We start from the raw sequence: 7,668 nt of genomic DNA, 5'->3' as shown, positions 1-7,668 counted from the left end.
CGACGCGGTCCTAGAGGACACCAAGAAGGCGCTGAGCGCAAGAAGTGGATCGGCGATCCTCAAAGATCCTTCGGATCCCTTCTACCCGGTGGTGAAGGAGTATGGAGACGTTGTCTCGAAAGCCCCACCGACGGGCCTGCCTCCGGATCGAGGCGTGTGTCATGAGATTGACCTGGTTCCTGGAACCGAATACTGCTAACAAGGCAATGGCCTTTGCCGAGAGAGCAGTGTGACGTCATTGACGCATTCTTCCGTGCGAAGCACGAGGCAGGGATGGTGCGCGAGAGTAAGTCTCCGCACTCGACACCCACGTTCTGTGTCAGAAAGCCGAACGGCAAGTGGCGCATTGCTCATGCTTTTAACAAGCTAAATGCGGCCACTATCCCGGCGCAAACGCCGATTCCTCGCAAGGATGTTCTGCAGAACAACATGGTAGGCTGTACGTTGTACAGTGCGCTCGACTTGGTCGATGGTAACTACCAATTGCTCATGAGAGCGAGCGACATTCCGCTGACAGCGGTGAGTACTCCGAGCGGTATGCTCTGGGAGTGGCTGGTCATGCCCCAGGGGAAGTCGAACGCACCAGCAACGTTAAATCGTCTTGTGACGCAGTTGTATAGGCCCCACCGGGCGTACGCTCAAACGTACTTTGACGATATATTCGTCCATAGTCGTGCTGAGCACGGAAAGTCAGACGTGGAAAACCACATTGACCACTTGCGAGCGGTACTCGAGTGCATGCGCACTAATAAGTTGTATGCCAGCTGGGATAAGTGCGTCTTTGGCGCGGAGGAAATACCTTTCCTCGGGTGCTTCATTGGGAAGCGTGGCTTAAGGGCAGATCCTGCCAAAGTCAAGGCCATCGTGGACTGGCCGGTTCCCAAGAACCAAAAGGACTTACGCAAGTGGATAGGCTTAGCCAATTACTTGCACAAGTACAGCGCGAGCTACGCGGAGATGGCTCGGCCATGATCAGATCTCCTTAAAAAAGAACGCACCATGGTGCTGGAACGTCGAGCACGACGGATCCTTTGAGGCTGTGAAGGAGAGCCTTCTCCAGGCTCCGATCCTTGCGCTACCGGACCCGGATAGTCCGTTTAGCGTCGTCTGTGACGCCTCCGATTTTGCAATCGGTTGTGCTTTACTTCAAGCAGACGCCGAAGGGCGTGAGCTCGTGATCGCGTTTGAGTCTCGCCAGCTCAAAGCTGCAGAGAAGAACTATCCAGTTCAGGACAAAGAGCTACTTGCAATAAAGTATGCTCTAGTCAAATTCAGGGTACACCTGCTAGGCTCTAAGTCTTTTGTGATCTTTACTGATCATGCGTCGTTACGTCTTAACTTCGTTTTGAAGACTGCAGACACTGCATGAGTAGGTAGGTTTTTAGCGTTTAATAAAACTTGGTCTCCGACCTCAAACCTCTCAACATTGCTTCTGCCCTTGGCATCTGCATGTTCCTTCTGCGTGTCTTGGCTTTCAGTCATAGCGTCGCGTACTTGACGCATTACGCTCAGTCTCAAAGAGACAAAGTCATCGACCTGCTTGCGAACCGCAACAGGGCTGACATCAGCTAGCCGCTCGGCTATCCCTCCCCCATCAAGCCCTGAGCCACTGCGTGGCGGCGTCAGTGAGACGCGAGGGTTAACCAAGCCGTTCACATAGAACGGAGTGTAGCCTGTCGAGGCGTGCACTGCATTATTCAATGCAAGCTCAACGAGTGGGAGCATCTGCCGCGAGCGTTTTGGCGCCTCAGCGCATACGCTTTGGAGGGTATCCTCCACAACGCGATTCACGCGTTCGGTTTGACCATCGGTCTGCGGATGGTCCGCTGTGGACATGTCCAAACGAGTGCCGAGCACTCTGAAGAGGGACGTCCAGAACTTCGCGGTGAAGCGCGGGTCTCGCTCCGAGACAATTGCCTCAGGCAAGCCATGTTGGCGAAAGACTCGGTCTAGAAACAGCAAAGCTGTACCTTCACCATCAATGGTGTCCGGCACTGCCGCTAAATGAGCCATCTTGCTCAATCGGTCTACAAAGACCACTATACCCGTGTTTCCAGCCTTATCCTTGGGAAGGCCAAACACAAAGTCCATACTCATGGACTGCCAGCATCCCTTGGGGACAGGCAAACTCGCCAATGGCGCTGCCGTGCTCGGCGCGGACTTTGTCCGTTGACACGTCTCACACGTGCGTACATAGGTGCCGACCCACTTATACATCTTGGGCCACCAGTACATCGAGCTCACCGAGCCAAAGGTCTTCTCCCGACCTAAGTGCCCGCCCAAGGGCGTAACGTGAGCCTCATAGAGGGCTCGATACTTTAGATCCTCATCATGAGGAACGACTACACGAGGGTTATCCTCGGAGTCGGTGCTGTAGTACAGCAGGCCGCCATCGAGTGAGTATCGATGCAGCCTCGCGCGTAAGCACCCAGACAATTCCTTGTCGGAGTCTTAAACTCTTCGCTCCCAAGAGCCTGTAGCAGTGCTACGCACATGTCGTCTTGTGCATACGCTCCACGTATCAAGTCAGGCACTGACGACGTCACTGTCGTGACATGAGCTAACTCGTAGTCCGGCCTGCGCGAGAGCGCATCGGCCACTACATTAAGCCGCCCCGGCTTGTACTTCACCTCGAAGTTATATTTCGGCAAAGAAGGAAAGCCATCTTGCCATTCCTCTGAGAGAGATGAGGCGACTGTGTCGCAGTGCCTCGGTTCATAGAACCATTTAAGGTCGTGGCCAGGAAGGGCCTAGCGTATACGCTCAACCTTCCGAAGAAGATGCGCACGCATCCGGTCTTCTATGCTGGCTTGCTTAAGCCATATCAAGACCCTGCTCAGGTGAGCGCGGAGGCGTTGGCACCAACGGTGGCTGGGCCACGGACAGCTGCAGGACAGCAGGTGGTAGAGCCACGGGAGGCTGAACGACAGCAAGTGGTGGATCCACAGATGGCTGATCAACAGCATGTGGCAGAGCCACAGGTCGCGGAGCGAAGTGCTCGAGATGCAGGAGCAAGGCAAGCTGAACGTTCAGCCGAGCGACTGGACGCTCAAGGTCCGAGACCTGGTTGTGAGTCAACAGTAGTGGCTCTAACCTATCCACAAGGTGGATCATCTCTTCGAGATCGACCGATGGGCGGTGAACGTGAACGTTCGCGTCGTGGACGCCGGCGTCGTATGGACGCAGACGCCGTTCCAGCAAGTGCAGACTCTCCCCACGAGAGCCCAGCTGAGGCAAGGCCTCCTTCAGCTCTGCTCGATGAGCATGGTGAGCTCCACTTTCACGTGGAACGCCTTGTGGCGTGGCGTAGACGCCAGGGTTGTATTCAGTACTTGGTGAAGTGGAGGGGTTAACCTCACTCACAGAACTCATGGGAGTTTGAGGCTATCCTCCGGCAAGATTGCCCTGACGTCGTTGACGCTTACGACCGGGCACATCATGTGCCGAAGCACCACCATGGCGTGCGACAGGGTCGCCAGGCGCTGGGCGCCTCCCACTAGAGTGGGGAGCGATGAGGTCAGTAGTTGAGCTCAGGCTCTGACCAGTGGCTGCAGCAGCCAGCTCGTACGTATGAGCGGTGCTCGCAGCGGGAGCAGGAGGTGGAGAGACCTCGTAGTGTTAGGGACATGGTCCCGAAGGAAGCAGGTGCTTCGTGTTGTGCTGAACAAGGTTCAGGCACAAGCGTCTCGATAGACGCATAGTTGTTTTGAAACAACTTGCTCGATGAGCATGATCCAAATGTGGATGCGCTGTAACAGCGAAAGTGGTGTCCCGCACGGGGATCGAACCATTAACCTGTGGCTCTCAAAGCCAACGCTCAACCATTGAGCTAAAATGGTGTTGCCCTTAAGCTTGTCCAAGCGTGAACAATCGTTCATGGAACGAGAGCGCTGTGCCCTGGTGGGTTCGAACCACCGTCCTATCGCTTGTGAAGCGAGTGTTCAACCGCTGAGCTGTTGTCGACGACTCGAATGAGTCAAGAGCATTGTTATAAGCGGTTTGCAGCTCTTGGAGTAGGCGCGGAGCGCGAGCGTAGGTCTGAGACCGCTTGAGAGCAAGATGCGCGCTGCGCTTTGAACATCGGGCCGTGGACCGACGACGAGAAGTTGGGCATCAACGATGCGTAAGCGTTTGTGAGATCACGGAGCTGTACAACGCTGGTGTGAGGTGTAGGAACCTCCGCCGTCTTAACAAGACGTGGCCTCGCTAAGGAGAGTTTCGAGAACGGAATGTTCTCATCTTAGTGGGGGAGAGTGTAACGGGGTTACATGGTGTGGAGCACACAGGGGTACGAAGTACCCGGATAGTTAACAAACACTCAGTACATAAGTTGGAGAGTTAAGAAGGTCTCTCAGTACGTTGGCCGAAAGCCACACGTTATGCATTTGATTAGGTTTAACTATGCTAGATAGTTAAACAGATACATTTACCCCTAGGCGGCTTGGCCGCAATAATAGTAAATAAAACACTTCTGGTTTTGAAGCATAAAAGTTAAGGTATTAACTTTGAGCCCTGGTCTTGGGCTGTAAGTGTCCTTTGGACAAGGAACTTAGTATTATTGACTCTTTGAGCCGAACGACTTCCTCTGACGCTAAAGCTACGGCAGCCCCGCTGCACCTCTTGTGTGTGCACACTCTACGCGATGGAATGCTCTGGAACTATGGATCTAAATAGACATCAGACACTCGTCAATCGAGGAGCCTCGGTCCGCAAAAAGATACAGAGCTCCCGCGGGCGTCTCGCAAAAATGATGCGGCACTAGAGAAGGCGTAAGATCTGCATTGAAGGAGATGTTATAGAGTCTAACGTCTTTAGTCTATAAATATCAACAATTCTTAAGTCATTTAAGTTTGTTTATATCATATCACATTCACCTTGACTTAATTATCTTTATTATTGTGTGCGCTAACAGCTTTCCGTTAGCGTTACTTCCTGATACCACTTGTGCGAGCAATCCTTCATCTACATTCTCTACCTAATGCCATTTCTTGCAGACATTCCGGGGTGTTAACGCCTCACGATATTTAGGCATTGTGGTGGTAGGAGCTCCCGTGCACTCCAAATCATCTTTAACGGTTTAGCTTAGCCAGGGATGCGGAGCAACTTACCAATTGCCACTACCGCGTCTTAAATTCGTTAGACGGGTCATTACGTGGACCCACCTTAGCTTTCACCTACTTTACTTTTTTAAAAATACAGCTAAACATTCCGTCAAATACTAGCACCCTTTGCAGAGCGCTAAGCGTATCATAAGTTATCGGGGCAATGAGCGAATTAAAATTCAAGTAATAATATTAAAGCTTAATGCGAGCTAAGCCATGACTTCTTTTACTCTTTCTTCAATTTTGCTCTTTCCGAAACCGCTTCAACGTACCTACGAAGTAGTCCAGCAGACGCATCACATCAATGATAACATTACCTGTTGGATTTACATATTATAGCACATCTATATGCAGCGAATTCGTGACTGTTTTGACGGGGCTGCCACATCAAGAGATAGAGACGTTGAAATTGCATACTTTATCACTTCAAAGAGCCTTCAAAATAATAAAACACGAAAAGTCCACAACTAAATTTATATGGTCTAGTATCTTCTTTTCCCATAGCCTCTCAATACGGCGCTAAGCTCAGGCACGCATATCCTTCACGCACTGTAAGTCATTTCAGTGGGTAGACGCTTTGGGAAGTCGTTTTTGTTTGCGAAAGCGTGTCACAACGTTAGAGACTTCCTGAAAGACTAACGCAGAAGCCTCGCTGCTGACCGCATCGCTCCATGAAAATCCACCGTCAACTTAGCGGTCAGCGTAAACAGGAATCTTGACTACGACGCGCGGAATCTAAACTTTTATGTTTATATTTTTTCATAATTCGTGAGATCGCACAGCTCGTTGATAATATGCACCTTTTATCACCAAAACACCGCACACTATCGTAGCCTAGAAGAGCGTGGACTAGGTATTCAACAATCGCTACATCGTGTCGATGCGCACTCTGCGGTCGCGGAGGTCCCCTTGAGGCCTTCTGGCTACGCGAGAATAGTTTGCTGAGGCGGTCTTGCTCTTAGAATATGATTTGGGACAGAGAATAATACAGTCATCTACACAACACATTACAATATCTGTCTCAAACGGTAGGTCGATGTGTGTGGCAGAAAAGCAACAGGAGTCGATGGAAAGAATATCTTTCATGTTTTGCACTGGTGCTCCTACTGATTATGAAGTGCTGACAAAAAAAGCTGGTGTTTCTGGTATTTCCTCGTTCGTAGTTCTGGGCTTCTCGTAATATGGATGGTGCTGTCTGCGGTCCAGAGGACGACTGGGCTTGCTGGCTGTGCTATCGTGAAGAACGTGAGCTGTGGGAGAAGCCATCTTGAGCAATGTAACCAGCGATCCACTTTGGCTGGTAAGAATTGTCGCAAAACCACGTTAGTCGTAAAACCTATTTTTTTCTTTTTACCTCATTCGACCGCTTATCTTAGAGAAAGGCTCAAGTAGGCTGGTAAAATGTGTACTTCCACGGAAATGAATAGGAATACTGGGGTTAGTGATGGTGATGAAGGTGGTGTCGGCGAAACGGTCAGCGTGGTAGGAACGGCATCCACTGGCGCGACCGGTGCGATTTGATCTACGATAAAAAGTGACTCCTTTACGTTTACAAATAGGCGAGTTATACTAATGTTAATTGCGAGTGCTGCAGTATTAATTTTGCTTTCGGTCTGCTTTGGCGCCATCTGCTTATGTACCTTTTTTTGTTAAATAACAGAGAATGTATACTGGTTTCGGCAAATTCCCAATTATACTTGCCATTTTCCATGGCCAATCAGATTGCTAGTACTTCTCCGTCCCACCAATTCATGGGGATTTTAGTTTTTTGAAAGTAGCACTACCAACATGAGCTTAGTTAAAGTTTAAGTGCCCTCAATCGAAAGCTTGAGTCATCGTGCTATTCGCTATGTTTTTGTGGCTTCGTAGCAGCGACCAGCAAGTAAATAGCAACTCTCATATTTGGAAGGAATTCTGTTATTTTTAGGGCTATTAGCGAGACTTTAAAAAACCTTCAGAAAATGCTCACTACGATATAGCGATCCTATACATGTACCCATCAGCGTAATCACTATCGACGTGTGTAACAGTCAGGGGTTAATGGTAACTCCAAAATCGGTGAAGTTAATATTGTGAAAATATCACCTGTCGACCAGGTAATATAAAAAATATTACCTAATATTTTCTTCTGAGGCAATATGATATTATTAAATATCAACTTAATATTAGCTAACGATATTATATTTTTCAATGCTTGCGTAATCGGGCTACATTAACTAACCATATGTCGTTAACGCTCGACTAGCTGAAATATTACTAATCAACCATGAGAGGGACAATTGTGAGAGGGAGAGTGACGGCAAGGTTGGCGTCGTGTGTTGGCACTGCTGAGCGGATTAATCTAGCGCCACAGACAGCAGGTTTATTAGACGCACGATGTCGACGAGGAGATCGGTAGAGAACAAGAAAAAATGTCTTGATTTCGCTCTTCCAACGTTAAACAGCTGCAAGCGTTTGCAGTTTTCCAACTCGATCGCCTTTGTCTGTGTCACAGAGAAATACTAGAGCAAATACTCGTCAGTCTGAAAGCCTACTGCTTTTCATGAACCTGATCGAAAAAGTTATT

At 49.6% G+C, this 7,668-nt stretch overlaps 1 pseudogene across 1 annotated transcript; it reads right to left on the bottom strand.

Annotated features, from left to right (window-relative positions):
* Positions 1-3,769: 3,769 nt before the first annotated feature.
* PITG_30404 lies at positions 3,770-3,839 on the bottom strand (annotated as a pseudogene). Its single transcript has one exon. The product of its transcript is annotated as a tRNA-OTHER (tRNA).
* Between the last annotated feature and the right edge of the window lie 3,829 nt (positions 3,840-7,668).

Source organism: Phytophthora infestans, genomic scaffold, assembly GCF_000142945.1.
Source record: "Phytophthora infestans T30-4 supercont1.95 genomic scaffold, whole genome shotgun sequence".
In the NCBI taxonomy this organism is placed as follows: Eukaryota; Oomycota; class Peronosporomycetes; order Peronosporales; family Peronosporaceae; genus Phytophthora; species Phytophthora infestans.
The sequence above is the reverse complement of the archived record's forward strand: the minus strand, read 5'-3'. Positions and strand labels throughout refer to the sequence as shown.